Source organism: Rhynchophorus ferrugineus, unplaced genomic scaffold, assembly GCF_030347505.1.
Source record: "Rhynchophorus ferrugineus isolate W39M unplaced genomic scaffold, kcgeb_rfMv2 rfM2, whole genome shotgun sequence".
Lineage (NCBI taxonomy): Eukaryota > Metazoa > Arthropoda > Insecta > Coleoptera > Curculionidae > Rhynchophorus > Rhynchophorus ferrugineus.
Genome location: NW_027472581.1, coordinates 68,165,238 through 68,188,117, shown reverse-complemented (window position 1 = coordinate 68,188,117; position 22,880 = coordinate 68,165,238). Strand labels below are relative to the sequence as shown.

The 22,880-nt window shown below is 31.5% G+C and overlaps 1 protein-coding gene across 2 annotated transcripts in view; it reads right to left on the bottom strand.

Annotated features, from left to right (window-relative positions):
* Fur2 (furin-like protease 2) overlaps nucleotides 1-22,880 on the bottom strand; it is a 1,295,077-nt gene that overhangs the window by 16,028 nt on the left and 1,256,169 nt on the right. The gene's annotated exons all lie outside the window — the stretch shown is intronic.

Below are 22,880 nucleotides of genomic sequence, written 5' to 3'. Positions count from 1 at the left end.
AGAAACTTACGACGAAATTGGCAACAGCAAAGGACTGAAGAGAATAAAAGAAAATTTAATAAGGCAATAAAAGAGCTGAAAGAACTAATCCAAATTGAACATAACCAAGACATTCAAGAATATCTAGAAAACCTGACATCAACTGAGGCTACAGACTATTCGTTGTGGAAAGCAACAAAAAAGCTTAGGAGATCCCAGCAGCATAACCCACCTATTAAAACAAACGAAAATAATTGGGCGAGAAGCAATAAAGAGAAGGCCGACATTTTCTGAAAACACTTAAAAAATGTTTTTAAACCTTTCCAGTCTCAGCTACATAAAGATGAGGAAAACAAAATTACTAGCTTCCTAGATTCGCCATTTCAAATGGATTTACCGCACGAGAAATTAACGGTCAAAAAAGTTAAATAAACAATAATGAGAGAGATTAATATTAAAAAAGCTCCTCGTCATGACTTCATTACTGGCAACATTTTAAAAGAACTATCAGAAAAGGGTATCAAACTATTAACATTTATAATTAATGCTACGAATTAATTACTTCCCTAGTATCTGGAAAGCAGCTAAAATATTAATGATTCTTAAACCAGGAAAAATACCAGAAGATGTGACCTCCTACCGACCTATAAGTTTATTACCGATAATCTCGAAAGTTTTCGAGAAATTATACATAAAAAAGCTAAACTATATAATAGAAAAAAGAAAAATTATTCCAGAACATCAGTTTGGCTTTCGCAATAAGCATGGGACTATAGAACAAGTGCATAGACTTGTAAACAAAATAAACGCTGACCTAAATGCCAAAAGATATTGTTCGGCTGCTTTTTTAGACATCTCAGGCTTTTGACAAAGTATAGCAAACGGGCTTGCAGGTTAAACTAAAGAAACTTCTCCCTCATCCGGACTATCAGTTACTAAAATCGTATCTCACTGCTAGACATTTTATTGTAAATCAAGGCGATGAACATACCGAATTAAATCCCATATATTCGGAAGTTCCGCAAGGTAGTGTACTGGGTCCAGTACTGTATCTTCTGTATACGGCTGATCTACCCACCACAAAAATAACTACAGCGGCAACATATGTAGACGACACAGCAATCTTAGCATCCCACGAAGATCCAGTCACAGCATCAATAAACCTACAAACCCACCTGGAGCAAATACAATTATGGTTGAAGACATAGCGCATTAAAGCCAATGAAACAAAATCCACGCATATAACGTTTACCCTGCGTAGAAGAACATGTCCACCAGTGAATATCAATCATCGTCAACTCCCCCAAGCAGAGCATGTTAAATATCTTGGCATGCACTTGGATCGACGCCTAACCTGAAAGAAGCACATATTCTCTAAACGGAAACAACTGGGGCTAAAATTATATCAAATGTATTGGCTCATCGGGCGCAAATCCAAGTTATCATTAAATAACAAGGTATTGCTGTATGAGTCTATACTCAAGCCCATTTGGCCATATGGAATCCAACTATGGGGTACCGCTAGTAAATCTAATATATCCATCATTCAACGGTTCCAAAATAAGGTGTTGCGTGCCATTGTTGATGCTCCGTACTATATTTCAAATAACGAGTGTAATTCAACGTGTTTGTGTTAAGTACTTCGAAAGAGTGTCAGTGCATCCCAATGTACTCGCTAATCAGCTAAATATGCGACGTGATAGTGAAGTGCGGAGATTAAAACGTTTATCACCACACCTGATCTGATTACTGGGCATATGTAGACTTTAGAATAAGCTTTAGAATAAGACTAATTAATTAAGATAATATTTTATACAGAGGATTGCTTAATGAAGTGATTTTCTACATGCCATCTATATATAATATAGACATAAGAAATACTTATTGCCAATAAGGCAGATTGTGGACTCACGAAGAGTAATTAAAAAAAATTGAACTGGACCTACAGTACTCTGAACCACGGTCTTCGGCATTAAGCCTATCGACTGGCGAGTGACTAATTTAGAAATCATCCCAGAAGACATCCGGCCTTACCCAGCCTGGTTAATGGCTTCAATGGCACCATTTTACTTATCAGGTTTTACACTCTTGCCTACAAATCACAAATATAAATTTACAACCATGCCCTAGCACTATTCAAACCCGCGACTATCGCAACACTAGATGGACCGTCCTGCCGCCAAGCGGCACGAGTAATGTTGAATGCAAAAAATGTTTCAAAGAAACATGCGTTCTTAAAAATAAAAAAAGATTAAGTTGTCAAGAAGATGAGTTATAAAATGTGAAATGGTGGAACCCATAAAACTTTTAATTTACTTTGAAATACAGTTTTATTTAAGGAAAGATGAGGCGAATTGTCGAACGGCGATAAAAAACAACATTGAATGTTTTTATCTATTAGAAAACAAACCAAATCTATAATACTCGTTCATCATTCAGCTAGTTTTAAAACAGACGACTCTGACATATGGCCGCGATAGTTAGGACCGTAATGGTTGCTGATACAACACCTCCCTCCTAGAAAAATGACCACAGGGATATACGTGGTCGTTGTTCCGTCTGGACAGCTTATAGGTGTTGTAAAATTATCTATTTGTGAACTGCCTGTTCCATCGTGCATTATTTTATCTTTGAAGACCTTCGAAATGCCACTGTTTCTATCAAAATCTCCATAGCGCCCTTCTATGGAATGGGTTTCTCCAAGTTTTGGTTACTCGTCCTAAACAGCGAGCTCCTGTCCAAATTCCAGCAGAGTATGATAATTCACTCCAACTTCAGTTTGCTTTTGGTGGCTTTATACTTTGAACTGTGATGCATGTCTCCGGAATCTACGAACCAGTGGTGTTTTCCAAGCTTGAATGTTTCTTACTTGGAATAGTTTAGTGTTAGGGGCCTGTGAGTACCTTCAATCCACTTTATGTGATCTTACCTAACACTTCTTACTCTACTACATCAAGGAATGTTACGAGTAACTGCGGTACGATTGCCAATCCCACGTTAACCTGTCTAATTTTCTTGATAATTAATTTGATTCCGGTTAATTGAATGAATTAAAAAAAACAGCTTTATAATCACTCCGGAATCATACCGGACTAAGAGAATAAACACTATTAATTTACTTTAGTATTACAAACAAAAAGTATTTTATTTAACGAAAAGAAAAGGTGACTGGTGAAACGACGATACACAACGACACTGAGTGTAAAAATAGTGTAAAAGTTATCCCGAAATTTATTTTTAGATAACTGACCTGTAAAACTATTCATTCAGATCACAGTGCAGTCCCTAGCCAGTGCAGTACTAGTCGTATCATATAACATACATACAGACTTAATAACTTCAGACACATCCATCCTCAAAATAGATATAGCTTGAAAAATTTAAATAAAAAGATCCTCCAAAGGGGTAATAAGATTCAACAATCATCTACTATATCATAGACCCACAATCGCTGTGGATTAATTAATTAATTAAATTAAATTCACGTGAGTGGTGAAACGACGATATTCAACTGAATCTGATAGAAGATGGGATGTAGTGAAGGTTCGAATTAAATGAACTGTAGAAGTTTCACAGTTAGTAATAGCTTCACAGAACTATCAAATGGAAATAAAGTGCTTATTCGTTGTTTACATTGCAAGTAAAACAGCTAGATATTATTTTCTTCGGAAATTGAAATTAAATTTTACTTTAAACTATAGTTCAAATAGTAATTTCTGTGTTAATTGTAGTGGAGGAATATAGGAATGCTTGGAATGTGGTTAGAGAAGTTTTTGTGACACAAAAATATTTACGCATTTTAATTTTATGTACAGATTCTAGAAAAATAAAACAACCGGCTTGGTGGCGCAGTGGTAAAGGCGACAGGACGATTCACCTACTGTTGCGACAGTCGCGGGTTCGAATCCTGCTGGGGCTTGCCAGTCGTACATTTATATTTGTGATTGTCCTAGCCAAGAATGCAAAATCCGACAACGAAAATGATCCCAGTCACACCAGTAACCAGGCTGGGTAAGACCAGGCATCTTCTGGGATAATTTCCAAGTTGGTCATTCATTAGTTGGTAGGCTGAATGCCGAGGACCGTGGTTCGGAGCCCACGTTAAAACTGTAGGTCCAGTCCAGATAAATTCCTCGTTGGTAAAAGGAGACTTTAAAATATACAAAAAAAAACAAGAAACCAATTGAATACCAGTCCAGATAAATCCTCGTTGGTAAAAAGGACTTTAAAATATTTTTAAAAAAATGGAATACCATGCATAGCAACCATTTTTTTAAATATATATTTTATCGCGGCCTTATTAAAACCTCACGTCATATACAGTATGGATATTCGAAGCTGTATAGCAACTTGTAAATATTGTTTGTAAAACTATTCATTTTTATTGAATTATAGATAATCGGTTAATATATATAGAAAATATATTGAATAGCGTATTTCGTCTATAATCAAAAAGGAAATAGAAGAAGATGGGATTGAAATATTTTCCCTAGCAGTTCTGCTATTTCTTCAAGGAATAGCGAACCGGATTAGAAGGATTTCCTTAATAACACAACATAAATTTGATTTAATTTCCAATAATTTTAACGGATATTGTGGACAACCTTGGATTAATCCTGTTAACATGATTTAGCTAAATTGTGTGTATATAGTAGAATATAAAATACGTGTAGTAGATATTATATTAAATAAGGTTTTTGTTTATTTTTATTTAGTTATTACAACGACTATTATGTATATATTTTATTTTAAAATGTATCGTTTGTACTAACAATCTGAGTTTGATTATTTTTTAATCTTTGGTGAGTTCCTATTTAATTGTTTGAAGTCGGTCCATTTTCCAACAATAAATGCCAGATATACCATACTACAAAGCATAATGGCTTTGTAGTCTGTGATCTGATTACCAACAACTGTCAATTGTCATACACCATTTAAAATTAAATATCATACTAAATATATTTTCCAATTTTCTTGAGAACCCGTCATTTCTGTTATAGAATCTTAAAATTAGTCTCATAAAATATTGATTGTTTAAATTAAATTTAAGTAAAGTTATTCAGTAAATTGTTTGTTTGTTTGTTTGGAAGCGACAATTTCATTTTCTACATCTGGAAAATATTTAAATGAAACCCTTATTGTCATCATCAGCGTAAAAGAAAATCTGTTACTTCTCGTCGACAATGTTTTTAGCATAAATATTCATAATACTTAAAATTAATTGTCGCGTAACGAAAAACGAGTTTTTTAACGGCCTTGCTCCTTTTCCTTTCCATTAAATCTATCTCGAGAGTCGTCAATTATACTATTTATAAGGCGGGATTCTCGGGTAATGTAAAACAAGTTCAGTGCCGATCCGAACCGGGGGTGAAATATTCAAATTCGTCGCAACTGCCTCTGACTTAATTATGTTTTGGACTTTAGGATGTTTAGAAAAAAATCTATGGTGATTTTTCGCTTTAGGTCCATTTTGAATTTAATAGGCTACGTTTAATTAACTGAATAACTCTTAGAAGACAAATAGTTGTTTGCTTTTGATTTTATTAAAAAAACTAATGATAATTTATATGTAAAGTGTTCCACTGTGTTGTTCATCTATTAATAGATAATTAAGATATTAACTTTTAAATTAACTTATAAAAATCTGAATGTCCTTATAATTCTATCAAACTGAACATCTATTAACTTTGGTCCAATACACTGCTAAACTACTTAATTACAGATTGCAAGATTAGGTTTGCAAACTGCAATATTGTTCTCTCTTAGAGCATTTTTGTATACTTTTGGTTAAATTCTTTTTCCTTGTGATAAAAAGAAGAAGCTAAATGGTTTAAAGAGTCAAGTGGCTGCAACTAACTAAAGTGACTTCTAACATAGTAGTAAGGTCTCATAAATAAATCACAATGAAATCATCAGTTGAAATCAAGTTGAAATTACTCAAAATAGAGAATGAGAAGCAATTGAAAATTATAATGTTATGATTAGCGAGCAGAGTAACAATGAAGAAGAAGAGGATGTTATGTTTTAGTATTTAGTTAGGCTCAACTTTTTGAAAAGCATGCTCAAAATTTGGTGAGAACTAAGTTGGATTCAAAAAATATTTTAGGGATCTAGGTCTAATAGATCTTTTTACTAAATAATAATAATTCTATTCCGTCTAATGCCGCAATTGAACGTCTTTTGCTAATAACAAAAATATTCAACTGATATGCTGCCATTGGTGTCGCAGGATTTCGAATATTTCTCATCAAATTTCGACACAGTGGACGATCGACCTCAACCATTCTGATCTTGAACAAAGTGAGTTTCCCATTTTTTAGAGCATGCTCTTGTTTCATATCTTTTTCGGAGATGCTAGCTGCCGTCTTTCACCCAAAAGGTCGATTTTGCTACAGAGGTTTGCGAGGTATTCACTCACTTTTCATTTGACGGACATATCGAAATCATTGTACTCTGCATCTCTGTATTTCTTCCTCAAGTGCACACTAATTGTCTGGCTTTGACGGATGATTATTGTAGAATTTGCAGACTGTAACAGTTTCTTGGTCTTGGAGCTATAAAAAGGGATTGAAAAGAATGACAAGCATTCGAAAAAGTTATGATTTTAGTATTTATTGTAATAGTAATCTCTAAGATGGTACCCCTACAGCTTGATCGATTCGACTTGTTACTCCAGCAGTAGATGCCATTTTCTTCCACGGTGTTGTTGATCCAAAGTACTTGCACTCCTGCAGTTACTCTAATATGTAATTTTGGCTCTTACGTTGATCTTTTCTTCATTAATTCTCAAGCCATATGGTATTCTATATGCAATGCGAACTATATCATGAAGAAATATGATGAAGTATTAATTTTATTGGCTAACTAACACTAACTATTAGATGATAATTTTAATTTTATGAATGACAAAACGCATCTATTGAAGGAATATTATTATCAATAATAAATAATAGCCTATTATACATACTATATACGATAATATTTATTAGTTTTTATCCTAGATTATTTCTGTTAAATAAATATATATGTATAATTTTTTTATTAATAATTAATAATTAATTTTAATTGTAACTCTAAAATGTGGAAAATGCTGTATTAACTATGCCTACCTAAGCTTAATAATTAAGCTATATAATTATATTTCCTGGTGGCATGCAAATACATAAAAACAATATATAAAACTCAACGACAGTAAATATGAGTCAACAAATGGTTGTATTCTATATGAATATACTAACATATACTAACAATGCAACAGTCTATCCAATGTTTTTTTTGTACAAACATCATCAAGATGTTTAATGTATTGTCTGTCGTAAATTCGTTTTAGAATCAGATAATATTTTCTTTCTCATTTTATTGTAGTTTTTTTTATTGTAAAAGAGATACAATGCTGTCTCATAAGTTCGAACGCGTAACCTAACTAGCCTGCCAAAATCGCCCGGTTGCCAAACGTATGCAAAATTCTTCAGAACAATAGTGATAAGAGGTTATAAACTGGCAAGCGTTATTTTAATGCTTTGCTTGTTTTGATAAATTTCAAATCACTGCTTATTATTACTCTGATTGAAAATTCCGAAGCTAGACAGAACAGATTGCGCTCTAATCAATTACTTTGAACAGGAGGTAACACTATATGTTAGTGGCCCGCTCTTGCCATTTTACTGTGAGGGAGGTAAGCATTTTATTCGTAAATATTAATTTGCTGCGATCTCTATTGAAAATATTTTTAGCGGTCACTGAAAAAATGAAAAATATGATCTTGAATTCATAAAAAAACGTCCTCATACCAAGCTGATGATAAATCAAGATCAGCTTGATGTTAGCTCTATCAGAGGTTATATATTTCTCAATACTGTCATAATTTATTACAATTATTTCAAAGGAAACTGTTAGTCTGCAAAGTACCGAAGAGGTCAAATAGACCTTCCAGATAATACTTATAAAAGAATAACATTTTTAAAGCGTATAATAAAATGTAAGAAGAATTAATATTTCAATTTATATATTTAGATGAGATATGAATATTTCAGAATGGGAACAATATACCTAACGATCACTTAATGGCAAGATGATAATAAAAATAGTGTTACGACAACAAAAGTTGATGGAAAAAGGTAAATATTGGAATAATAATTATTACATAACATTTATTAATAATTCATTGTAGATATATTGTACTTCGTGCTGGAAATAGTAATGGTTAATAACACCTTCGGTTTGGATGAACTCGATAAGACAGATTGAAGAAGTAATTAACAAATTATGTAATTGTGAACAAATGTTAGATAGGTTGGAAATAAACAGCTCATTAAAACTGTAGGAAATCTTATTGTAGAGTGTAAAATATATATCTGCACAGATATGTGTGTAATTGTTCAGAATACACATGAGAATTTGGTCAGGAGAGAAAGAAGTAACTGTTTTGCAGATACGGCAAATGCTTTAGGGAGAATGCAGTGATTAAATCTAGTTTCATAAAGAGAGATGTATATAGGTATTAACAGAACAAACGAAGGAAAAGTACACTCTACCGAAGAACACAAGAATTAAGCGTAAAAGGTAAATATGCTCTCTAATGAAAGTAAAATATATTACTTGGATATACAATCGTTAATTAGGTGGATTAGGCCTCTAGTGGATATAACTACAGATGCGCCTACAACTCTAACTCATAGGTAAAATGGAAAAGAGTTCAATGCAAATATAATCAAACACAATCTCTAACCTATAAACTATTATAACTGTGTACTTAATTGTAATTTTAAGTCCTTTGATAATATATGTATTAGATTCACTATAATGTTAATATAACTTATATTTGATAACAGTGTTTTTTTAAATTATTTTATTTAGATAGGAATTTGGTTTTATGTCAAAGCTAAACTGAACTAAAACTTAGAGTTGATACGGCAAGATAGCGACGTTTTGACGTCACAAAGTTAGATAACATATCTACAAAATAACTTTGGATAGACTATATGAACCTTGCTATATACAACAATATGTATCTAATCTTGACGTAAAACTACGTTGGAAAGGACATATCAAAAAGAAGAGAAATTAACTCGAATTAAAATAGAAATATATATATTGTAATAAATAATATCAATATAATACAAGTATTTTATAACAAAGTACTCAGAAATGTTGAAGTGCTCCAACTCTTGGACAACACTGAACTAGGACGCAGATTCAAGAGAACCAAACAGTATGATCTTCTGTAGTTGTATAATGAAGTGCACTAAACGCTAAAAATATAATCGAATAACTAAACTAAACAAATTTTATCGACGTAGAATCCACATGTTACCAGAAAGATGGATGTTCTGGAAAGTGATGGACAGTATTTTCCTGAATAAATACATAATATTTCTTGTTTAAGTTTAAAATTGAATTGAAAAAGTCAGTTTTTAAATTTGTATTCCTAACAATTGTAGCCTAATTAAGTTTCACTGCAACATCCATAGCTCTTGATTTGTGGTCTTACTGTGTGCATGTTAATTAGTCAGTCACCTGGATACACATCAATACACCTTAAAACTGAAATATTAGACAACAAAGCTCTAAAGAACATCGAGATAGGATAATATAAATTTCGTAACGTAATGTAATAAATAATTTTAAAAAATGTCTGTAATTTTAGCCGAAATTGCTTGCTGATAACCTGAGAAAACTGCGGAAAACTATTCGCTAACAATGTAAAGCCTGTATCAAATTTAACACTTCAATCTAAATTTTTCACCTTATACCATAATCCTATTCTCTTCCGCTCATAAAATAAATAACCGCAGTTACTCGTACGTTCTTTCTCGGTCCAACTTTTCTCCGTTTTCGCGCTCTTCAGTAAATCTCGAGCGGTTTCACCATTGTGCACTGGAAATTAGATGGTTATCTGGACTAGGAGTGCGAAAAGTATGGCCTTCTTTGTACTATACGAGACATGAAATTTTCCGATTCATTGTAAAGCTGTGCATAAAATTACTGAATCCAGTCAATGTATTTTCAGTTTTGAGAACTATAATTTCTTGTTTTCTTGTAATGTGTATACTAATTATTACTAATTTTGATCCGTTACATTCTTTTATAGTTTAATCTATCCACTTTTGTGATAAATAATTTGATTTTTTTCGGTTATTCTTCTTAAAACTTATTATTGATTAGGATTAGGTATGATTTAATTTTTACACATATTTTGCAGTAGATTTATTTCAAATAAAAATAGAAAATGACGTAACTTCGTTCTTGGGAATATGGTGGATTTTGAAAATATTGCCCACTGTTTGCTATGACTTCTCGAGTTATATTGTAGTATTTAGTAGTATTGGTATTTCCAATGTTGAAATTACAGACATTTAAAAAATAACTTACAGATAGTACATTTTATATATTGGTTGGTATAAAGAAATCCCTAGTTGACAGTTTATGGGAGACTCTTCATTGTTTTTATTAATTGTATGTGATTATTAGTGAGAAGTAAGCACAGTATGTTGGACATATTTAGAATAAACTAAAATATTTTTAACAAGTACTAATAGTTAAAATAATTTTGTAAATACATATATAAGTTTAGGTAGGTATTAAGCTAAATTGTTTGTATATAGTAGATTATAAAATACGTGTAGTAGATAGGTTAAATAAGGTTTCTGCTTATTTTTATTTAGTTTTTAAAACGATTATTAGGTACATATTTCATTTTAAAATGTTTTTTTTTGCTAAAAATCTAAGTTTGATTATTTTTTAATTTTTAGTGAGTTTATTGTTAGATATTTACTCAATAAATAAGGCAGTTATTTTATTTAATACTATAGGGGGTAGGCCAAGTAAAGGTGCAGCCCGTATGAGGAAAAATAGGGATAAAGAAATAATGATTGAAATGCTTCAGGCTCCGAGATCCGCTACCTAGCCTAGGTGATTTGACAAATGTTCTAACTAATCTAGAACAACAAAAAATTATTCTCGGCGCTGGGAATTGAACCCGCGTTTTCCGATTGAGAGCCAAACCCTTCAACAATTACATCATACAAACAACTGTCTACTATGGTTCTACGAGGTTTTATATGCTAAAGTTAGTGCTTGAAAAGCAAACTGAATGGCTTTTACACTGAACGACTTCCTATTTTCCGTCATATCAGCTCAGCAATAACACAAATATCTGATTATTTCAGATAAAAAAAATATGTGAAAAGTTTGTAGGTCCCTTTGAAATTTGACCGTCCCCTCGATTTCCCCCTCTACAACCATCAGATGGACTTGGTTCCAACGGGACCACTCCGGAAATGCACACTTTCGAATAAAAAATAATTTTGAAAATTGGTCCATAACAGATGGAGAAATCGCCGAGCATACATTAAAAAAAATATACAGCCGAATGTAGAACCTCCTCCTTTTTCGAAGTCCGTTACGAAATGAGGGGAATGAATGTACTATGGCGCATAAGAATGGTTTTGAAACTCTTAATAGGATATTTCGGGATATTAAAGGGAATAATCGAAAGGATGTATGCACTTTTTTTTATCTGGTGACTTTAGGGAGACTATTGATTTTTGCTTGTCTTCGAAAGTATTTTCTAAATTATTAGTTGAACTATATAAAGGAAATATTCCAGAAAAAGAAGGAATTCTGACTACGAATGAATGACAACTCTAAATAACCTTTGTAATGCATTGTGTTTCCGATTGTTAAAGGAAATATCGACTCTAACTCCAACAAATTAATTAGGTGATAGAATCAACGTCTTTCTGCTAGAGGAATTAACAACTCAGCATATCGATCGATACAACAATAATTAATAATAATAAAAATAAAGTGAATAAGTTCCACCTTGAGTAAAATACTATAAAATACGTGTTGTGGATGGTATATTAAAATTATTGTTCGTATTAAATTCGTAAGTGGTATTAAACTGATATTACCGCAAGACTATTGTGTGTTAAGCCTGTTTTGAGATTATTTGGAGATTTATTTTGGATTTGAAAACTATTCTAATAATTTCTCTTATTCAGAAGTATTTAGTTCTGACGTTCAGTTAAATTATGGAAAAAACATAACGATAGATAAATTTGAAGATGGGATTCAGGTTTAGTTATTAACACTTTGTGCCAAATATTGATACTTATGACAATTATATTATATTATGCATTGCTCAATTAAGATATAATATTGACGGTTTTAGTCATATACTATATATTTATTAGCTGTTTGCATGTACCCTGATCATTTTTTCACTTTAAAAAGTATTTATGGAAAAAAATTGATATAATATTATTATTAATTATTAAAAATGTTCGATAATTTTCTACTATTCTTTCCAGTCGGGTTTCCTTTTAATTTCTTTTGCAAGAATGATGTTGATTCGGCAGCGATTGGTAGTCATTTGGATCTTTCCCCTTTTTGGATTTTTATCATTCCATGTAAACCTCTAGAAGCATTTAATTCTTGAACAAGTAATATAGCGACGCAATTTTAGTTATATATATTTAAAGAAGTCCAAAGAAGGAAGGAAGTCGTTTATTTGAGTTGACGAATATTGTAATATTAGAGTCTAGGGGTCTAACTAGACCATTCAACTGTTTTTCGTAATATTGATGACATGGGAAAATAATTGTGACTTGAGACAAAGTAAAATATTGCATGGTATCGAAAGTCTGGTGATAACATGGCAACTGAGAAAGAGTTATCCCATCGGCTCGTTGTCGAGTGTTTCGGATAATGGGGTTTCAAGTACCGAGGCTACACCAAGCCTGTCAGAAGTTATACGTTAAATAACTATAAAGATTAAGAAGGTCCGAGATCCTGGAATTTTCGGGAATTCCTTAAGAGTTCGAAACGCACGCGTTCGGCGTGAGAAGTTGCTAGCTGGAAGAGTCGTTCCCACACCGATATTCTGAACAAATCGGGGCACAGAAAAGATTTACTTGGATCAGCCATGTCCATTACCACCAAAAACCCGAGAGAGGAGATTGAACGATAAAACAACACGGAGCATCGACAACAAGATTTAGAATTGTTAAGAGATTTTGTTAAGAAAATGTAGCGAATGAAGAATTGACTAAAGATTTGCAACTAAGAAGAACATCAGAATTAGACAGAAATAAGAAGAAAGAATTGATAAGAAAATGTGTCAGAATTACTAAATAATTACAAAAATTCGCAAGAAAGAATTGCTGGAGAATTAAATCAGAAGACCAGAAGCAGTAGAATGTTGAAAAACAAAAGATGTAACGAGAATTAATCAAGAATCAAAAACAATAGAATTTCTATATGTCAGTATTATCCAAAACCAGGCTTACGATTTAGTAAGTCCATCGTATCCATCTAATTCATCAATCTTTTCACCATAACATACTGATTAATATATAACAATTTATTGTCTTGGATCGTTTCTCTAGGCTGTTCTTTGTCACTTCAATCAGAATTGCTGCCTTTATATCGTTTAATCCAAAAAAACGGTAAATTAAATATGACCGAGCATTACCATAAGTTTCTAAAATGTTTGATGGACTTCAGCAACACGTTTCCTCGAATGAAAGATCAAAAGTAATTAATGCTGAAAATGTAATACAAGTTAAGTTATTTAACAGTTGTTAATATTGATAGCTTTTTTCATTTTCATTAATATATTTTTAAATAGTTATTATTAACTTTTAAATTTTGCATTTCAAGGTTTATTTAAAAAAAATGCTGTTGAAAGTACTAGTATAAACAACGGACGATAATTATAACAACAATTTTATATACATAGAGACTATTCCGTAAATTTTATATGCCCAATTTGTTCTTAAAACTAATTTATGCAACCGTATAAATATTAAATAAGTTGGGTTTTAATCTTTATTATTGAAAAGATGAATCAAATTATATTCTATTTATGGCTCAGGAGTGGATTTATTTTAGTCTCAAGATGTTCAAAACCAACTAACTTAACACATTGAAGTTGATAATTAAAAATAAATAAAACAGCAGCTGATCGACTTGAAAGTCTTATCAACAAAACTAATTTCCAACAATAAATCCGGAAAATATATTGGCACAATCTTTAATCGCAGCCAAACAATCGACCAGAAGCCGCAGTCTTCCTCCGAGGCTATTTACTTCTCTCCTCGATTTCGTAATTGTTAAAATTTTCCAGTGTACCCGCGATCTCTCGTCTCCTAAAACATCGCCATCAGCCGCCTCCACCCGCCACCCCCCGGCATCTCTGTCACATTCTTATCGCTCCCTCTTCATCTCTATTATCTTAAGCTTCTTTCAAGGCGAATATCTAATAAGTTCGCGATATCAAAAAGTCCCATGAATCAATTTTAATAGATTATGAGGCTTTAGTAATTTGAATGAATATTGATGAGACGGGAAAGTTCGACGAAAAACTTATTGCCATTCGGAAGGTCGCATCTCTTATATACAATAATAAATTGATTGGATCCCGGGCTGGTGGAATTCGGAGGATGAAATTTCAGCCGAGGGATTCTATCAAATTATTTTTGTTTTTATCGCTGTGACAGTGACGCCTGAATTGTTTGCTAAATAACTGTAGCACACGACTGCGAAGCAATTGTGCGGGATCGTTAATACTTGCTCTAATATATGCTATATTGCAATGAACACTTATAATTATAGTTTACCCAAAGTAGTAGTGAACTTGCGTTATCAAGACGTATAATGTATGGCCTATTGCAGTTTGTAAATCGTTTTAATACTAGGGCAATATTATTCTTCTCATTTTATTCCAGTTCCCAAAACCTAGGAAATCACCAAACGAAATAAAAGCCTACAGACCTATATCACTGCTGCCAGTAATATCTAAGGTTTTTGAAAAACTCCTGTTGAAAAGAATAAAACCGATCATAGAGAGAAAAAACCTAATACCAACACACCAATTTGGGTTTATTAACAAGCACTCAACAATTGACCAAGTCCACAGAATAAACATATGTTATTGAAAAAGCCTACGAAAGTCAAAAAGTATGCTTGCTATATTCTTAGATGTAGCACAAGCCTTCGATAAGGTTTGGCTTGAAGGCCTTGTTCATAAACTACAGAAAATGCTACCAAAACAACACACCGAACTATTAAAATGATACATTACAACCAGAATATTTAGAGTCAAACAAGAAGAAGCTTACTCTACAATAAAAGAAGCTAAAGCAGGTGTATCACAAGGAAGTGTACTGGGACCAATGCATTATCTACTTTATACTTGTGATATACCACAAATGGAAAATATCACGATGGCTACATTTGCTGATACTGCGATTATAGCTGTCGGAGACAATAGTGAAGAAGCCTCACGAAAATTCCAACACGCAAGTGACAATATAAATAATTGGACAACAGCTTGGAAAATAAGAATTAATGCAAGTAAATCTGTACATGTGCAGTTCACCTATAAACAGACCGTACAAGCACCAATAATATTAAATAACACTAACATTCCATATAGCAACAACGCTAAATATCTCGGAATGAATCTCTATGCGAAACTTCGCTGGAAGGAACATATAAAGAAGAAAAGAAAGAACTGGAATTGAAATATAGGAAAATGTACTGGCTAATTGGAAGAAAATCACTATTAATCAAAACAATAGTGATAAGAGATTATAAACCCGCAAACGTTGTTTTGGCGCTTTGCTTATTTCGATAAATTTCAAATCGCTGCTTAATGTTTTTGATTACTCTGGTTGAAAATGCCGAAGCCAAATAAATGTCAAAGCAGATCTTTGAGGGATATAAGTCACCAGTTATGTATAGACTGGATTGGATATTCAAAATGGAACATTATAACACCTTTGGTAAGATGCTAAAAGGTAAAAGTTACTAAGTAAGTAGGTAAGAGGCTTAACGTTACTATTTTAAATTTTAACGTTATTATATTTTACTAAAGTTAATTTTTTTCGTTCGTCAAAGTTTAACAATAACATTCGGAGGATGCTGAATTGAAAGCCCCATTCCAATACTATTAAGTGCTTTTATGTATTTTGATCAGCAATATTTGCTACTGAAAATGCGAAGTAAAAATGTAAACAATACAAACGTAATTGCGAGCATCAACGTTATTGACTATTTCCTACATTTTAACATTACCTACATTTTTTACTAACAGTTTTTATTTGTTATTATTTGTATTTTATTTTTATCAAACAGTTAATCATAGAACCCTCAAATTTGCATTTTCGCCATTATTTATTATTGTTTGATTTAAGGAAATCTGCTGCTGAAGCCGCTCAAATTCTCAAAAACCTTGGAATGATCCAAAATGGGCAAGATCCAAAAGGAGAGAAAATGGTTGCCACACTGAAGGCGAGGAAAAAGAGTGTTTCTGTGACGTATTGTGAGTAGCAAAAAAAAGTTAAAGTAAAACAATCTCAAATGCAAATAGACATACGTTGAACGACGTATTATTGTAAAAAGACAACAATAGAAAGTAATAGATGCTAAGTCATTCTTTTGTATTATAAATGTGTTCGATACCAAACATTGTTCTTTAGACATTTAATGTTGCGTTATATTGCAAGAGTGATGAGAAAAAGTTGTAAAATGATGCGAAAATATTTTGATTATATTTGAATTGATATTATTCAATTGATTTTAATACGAAGAAAGGATAAATCAAGCATTTAATATCACGGCAAAGGAAATCAAGTATTAATATCTATTTGTTCTCGACCGAGATGGAATTTAAAAGTTGTCTGAAAGAGCAGAAATTTTGTGATAACATACATAATATTTCATTAAAAAAAAGTGTGAAAAAATTATGCCCAACTACCTCGAACGTATTCTAGTATACTCTTGCATAAATATATTATTGATGAACAATGCATTTATATTATAGTTATTAGTGAAGTAGCACTATTGAATTGATATTAAAATGTTTATAATTAGGTGTGAGAAAAAGCAACCTAATTTAAAAATCTATCGCCATAAAATGGTATAAATATTAGGTATTCCGGCTTCGGTGACGCACTCGTCAATGCGGCAGGACGGTCCACCTACTATTGCGATAGCCGCGGGTTCGAATCCTGTTGGGGCATGGATGTACTTTATGTTTATGATTTTAAATATAAATGTCTTTCGACAACAGTGGAAAACCCGACAAGGAATAACCATCCCAGTCATGCCAGTAACCAGGCTGGGTAAGATTAAGATTATGGAGACGATTAAAATAAGAGGTTATAAAGCAAAAATATTAAAAACTATAGGAAAAAAACTAAGTAAAAATTGCATAGAAAATCGAAAAGACACGAAAATAACAATAAAAACCCCAACGAAAAGAAAATCTCATAGTAAGGATCAAAATTGTTAAATTGTTAATTGTTAAAAGGTGAAATTGTTACCTCTTGGCATTAAACATGATAAATACACATAAATTGCATTTTACAGTAATAATTATGAAATGCAGTCAAAAGCGTTAATTATTTTTCCAAATGTATTTCATCCTCTTCAACATACTTAATACAATGCATTTGCTAACATTTTATCCAGCCTTCGGAATATATTGTTGAAATTGATGTCTGGAAAGGAATAACCTTATTGATAGTGTTGGTGTATGGATTCATAATTAGTAATATCATAATTCTCACATCTTATTATTTTTTAATTACTTGATTTTATCCTTGTAGTATATTTATAGCGAATGAGTAAATAACAAAATAATTATATCGCCATTATATTTCAATTTTCAAAATATTTCCGAGGATTTCCGCTTTCACGAAGTAAATTTTAAAAGTCACTCAGGCCCTTATTCTAATCCCCCTTCATCAGATTCTCAAGACAGGCTTTATTTTTAAGGTCACCTACCTATCAACTTAAATCACAAATGATTACTTAGATTGTTGTTTCAATACTGCTTAGTCTTCGAGTTCAATTGTTTTCCAAGGCTGGAACGATCCTTGCATAATAAATAAGGTTTTAGACTGGATCGTCTCCTTATTTTTCTTGCTTTTTTTATCGCGTGTTCTTTATATTTTTGACCCGGGGTATAACATCCTACGGGCGTTGCACGACGTGCGCAAACTTTTAATTCGTTATTTGCTTACGTTCTAATGAAAATTACCATCTAATTAAATATCCGGGGCCCGACTTTTAAAATTAAGAAGTTTCGGAGCGAAATGGCCTCATAGAAAATTCAGTTTTTGTCCTTTTCGTCTATCGGCTTTTGTTCGGTTTGAGTCAGTAGTGCTCTTTTGATAATTATTTAGGAGCTCGCTAATGAAGGCTTTTTTGGCGAAAGAGCACTTTTGTATGTGGGCTCTCGTTTTTTTAAGTAATTTAGTTATTCGCCGGAATGCTGTTTTGTCTGCTTCGCCTTTTATTAACAATACTTCATTTGTTTCGTTTTCGATTGTAAAATTTGCCATAATTTTATAAAGCATTTTATTTCTTTAACACTTTCATATTTTAATTTAATATTTAAATAAGTTACTTAGTTAAATTATCGTTTCATAGATACTGCTTACGTCAACTTCTAGGTTTTCTTGGTACAGATGAATCTGGGTTACGAACCACTGATACCTTGTTTTAAATTCTCATGGAGTACTAGCGACAGTTCATTAAACTTGCTGATTGATAAGTTCTATCCATTGAGAAACACCCCTTCTAATAAAACAGTCAATGCATGCCACCAATGATGATGAATTGACGTATTGCCAAATTCCATTTTAAACTGCAAGCGGATTTTTCCTCTAATTCTACTAATTGACGTTACTCTAGATAAGAAGAGATAGAACGAAGTCTGATGCGTCCGAATATGTAACCAAATTGATTTTTAAAATTCGATTTGGTATTGGTCGACACTGTTGTCATATGCAAAATTATTATTGAAAACATTAATAATAATCGTCAGAATATAAAATGGTAAATATACTTTTGGCTTTCGTTTTGATAAATGGCTAACTTTTGTTTAAAAGTTGTGATAATTCTGATTAAAAATGCCAAAGCCACTAAATACTCAGAGTCAAGAACTGATTGCGCCTTCAACCAGTTGCTTCCAAAAGGAATGAGATAATGGGGGCCCCTCTCTCCATTAAAATGCGTTAGAGAGTCAATTATTTATTATATATTATTAAATATTAAGTTAATGTAGTTTTGTTGGAAATATGTTTTAGCTTTTTGCAATTGAACTTAATATTAACACAAGCATTGAATGACGAATCACTTTGATTTTGATGTTTGGTCTGTTCAAGGTTAAATTTTTGAAATGTATAAAAACAGTGAGTAATTTTTGCCATATAAATATGATTTAATATAATTATTTCAGAGACAACTGTTAATTTGGGAAGTATGCATAGAAAATTTTGAGATATGCAGAACTTTGAGGGATGTAAGTAATACCTTCGTATACTATCCGAAAATAAGATTTAAGTGGTATAAATATAATCTACGAAGATGTATAATGAACGATAAAACATTGTTTTTAATATAATACCACTTTTGAAAGCATATAATAACATTAAGGAAAATTTATTATATCAATTTATGTATCTAGACGAGACATTACTATTTCAAAATGGAACATTGGACTACTTTTAACACAACCCTAATAAAGTGTGTAACATCAATTGAACAACAATGGAATGAAAAAAGATGGTTAGAAAAAAAGTTAGAATAATTAGTAATTACTGCTAATGTTTTTTAATAATTCATTGCAGATATATTATTGCTCATGGTAGAAACAGGTATTAATTTATTCCTGGAGCTAAGATAGTGTTTTGTCACTCGTTAAAAGCATTAGTTAGAAAAGGCACTGTCTACAATAATACCTTCGCTTTGGATAAAATCCATCGGACAGACAGAAACATAAATTGATAGATTGTGGAATCGTTACAAGTGTTTGATATTTTATAAATCAACAATTTGGCTATTGACTTGAACAGTGATTTTGATAGTGAAAGTGACTGAATGAAACTCTCGTGGTGTGTGCTTATGACCCAATGCTGATACTAACAGAGAGCGATTAGAATAGAAACATTTGAAGATGAGCATATTATTAGCATGGGATAATTGTAGAAAATTATATTCTAGAGTGTGAAATATTTAAGTGTGTATTTGCGTAATTTTGTAGAATATAAAGGAGCTTTAGGTTAGAATTTATAAGGAGATAGTTAATATTAACTGTGCAGATATGGCAAAGGCATTAGGGAGGTGTAGTGATTAAATATAATATTATAAAGGAAAATGTACACAGGCAGTAACTTGTTAATTAGGTAGATTAGACCCCCAGGAGGTGGTATCTCCTGATTAACAACATAAAAATACATGCCACGTGGCAAATAGTTTAATGTAAAAACAACTTTAACCTACAAACTATTGTGGCTGTTTAATTAATTGTAGTTCATTTAGATATTATATTTGTAAAAATAATCAAGAGTCAAAATAAACCAAGACTTAAATTTGATGTTGCAACATTGCTTTATACATTTTTATGATGTGCACTGGCAGTTTGCGTCTCGTCATGTATGGAATAAGCGTAAGTATATTTACTAAAATAAATGCTAAGAGTAACTAAAATCCCACTGTTTCATTTTGATTAGGTATTGTGATTTTTTTTTGCAAATTTTATTGCATTTGCCATTGTATAGTTTCTGAAAAAGCTTTAGTGTTTTCAGGAAAATTAGGAGAATTCGTAATCTTGAGAAGAGAATAAATAGACTGGTATTGAGAATCAGACATTAAAGAGAATATGAGTGGGGATTTCTCCTATTCAACAACGTTCGGAAATAAAGAAAAAATATCAGAAATGCAGAGATGTTAAAAACTACTAGCAAATATTAATTGAAAATTGAATTCAAAATGAAAAAGAGAAGAAAACAACAATAAAAAAAACCATCGGATGAAGAAGGTGGCCAAATAGAGGAAGATAAGTATATGGAATATATAAAAGATAGACTTAGACTATATATATTTAAGACTAGTTTCAGCGTGCTTAAAATGTGGCAAATAGAAAAAAAAATGAATCAAGCAAAAAATAAGAAGCAGAATAAATGAGTCAAATAAAGTAGTTACTAACTTTACTACTAAGGCCATCTTTTGAGTGTAATCGTTTTTCTTTAAATAATTTTTTAATAACTTTTTTAATAATTTAGTTTTGTTTAATAATCTGTAGTAATCAAAATAAAAAATATGAGTCTACATAAAAATAATTTTCTGTAATTGGCCTGAGAAAAAATTATTCCCAAATGACTCAAACTTATTCTATTATACTATTGTCCAGCCATATTAATGACGAACAACGTATTTATATTTTAGTTATTATTGAAGTAGCAATGATGAATTGATATTGGAATTTTAATGTTCATAATTAGGTGTAAGAAAAAGCAACCTAAGTTATTAACGTTTCATCATAAAATGGCAAGTTCTCTAAAATGTTAGGGGCAGAGGGTTGATTGTTACAGACTTCAGTTTGAAATATTTAACATATAAATATTAGAGACAATTATTTGTTCTTAAAAATATGAAGCAAAACAGATTTTTCTAGTTTTTGCATATAAAAGACATAGATGAACTCTTTGGTCTGAGAAATGTTGAACGAATTATGTAACTAGAGAGTTAACAACATATACCTAAGATTAACTCAATATATTCTTCTTTCAGACCATATCATCCTTTCAACTTCTTTCTGAGTTACTTTTATCTTCTAGACGTTTATCCACAATTAATACTAAATGCTACTGTTACAATCTAATCTCGTATTTCATATAGACAACATTACTTGGTTCTGTCTAAATCTCTGAAATCAGTATCATAATGCTGAAATAGGCAGACAAGTATGTTCACTGTAAATTTCAAGTTTAACCCAATAAGAACTTCACTATGCACTAGTAGATTTTTATTTAAAATCTGTTCGAACTAAATAATGAACTATTTAATATAAAACATATAAATATCAATAATTGTAATAATAAAAACCGTTTTACGTTAGGAAATAAAAGCCTGAACAAATATTTTCAAAAACCAACTATCCCGGCAAGAAGACCACTTAGGTTGCAATATAATATATCATACATCACTTTCCCTCTTAATTATGGCGATGTTTCAAAAAGGCAGCTCATTTATCCAGATGCGGCAACCTTTTAAATGAAGATTGCTTTAAATTTCATATATTAATCATCCGGATGGTATGTTTTCATCCAAAACGAGCACTTAATTAAAATCATAAATTGATTTATAGTGTTTTATGCAAAAACGAAAAACTGACATGTGATTTTAAAGCAAAAACTAATAAGTTTAATTTTTATATTAATTTATTATCTAGTTGCTAGTTATCTAGTTATCTTGTTGTATTGATTATGCAATAGTATTCATATTCATAGTATTATATTCTTATAGTTGTCTAGATTTTAAGTGATTTCTGCTTGTTGATATCTTGAGTTGTTGATATAATAAAGTTTGAATGGATATTACATTTATCATTTATAAACAAATTTTAGTGTTAAGTGTTAAGTGATAGTGATATCAAATATGTAGAATTTTTCTTGTTGCAATTTGAGGAGAAATGAGTAACATATAGTGAGAAACAATAATAGAAGAGAAAAGTTACATTACAATTTGATAAATATCTTATTATGTATATCCATGATCTGAATATTTTGTTATATATTAAAGGTTTTATGCTTTATTAGGGGTAATTTAGTAGTACTTGAGGGACTCCTTTTAGGAGTCCCTCAAGCCATCATAAGAGATCATTTTGAATTTAAAATTAATGTGTTTGGAGCGAGGGATTTAAAGCAAATCATTATGGACATATTGCCAGTGAAAATAAGCTTATATATCCTTAAATATGAGGACCTGTCATATCCGCCATATTAAACAGGTTTATCATCTATTTCGATCGATTTTCTTTCTCAATGATTTTATATTATGTTAAGATGGGGAACAATAGTGACTAAATGGCGACATGTTGTAAG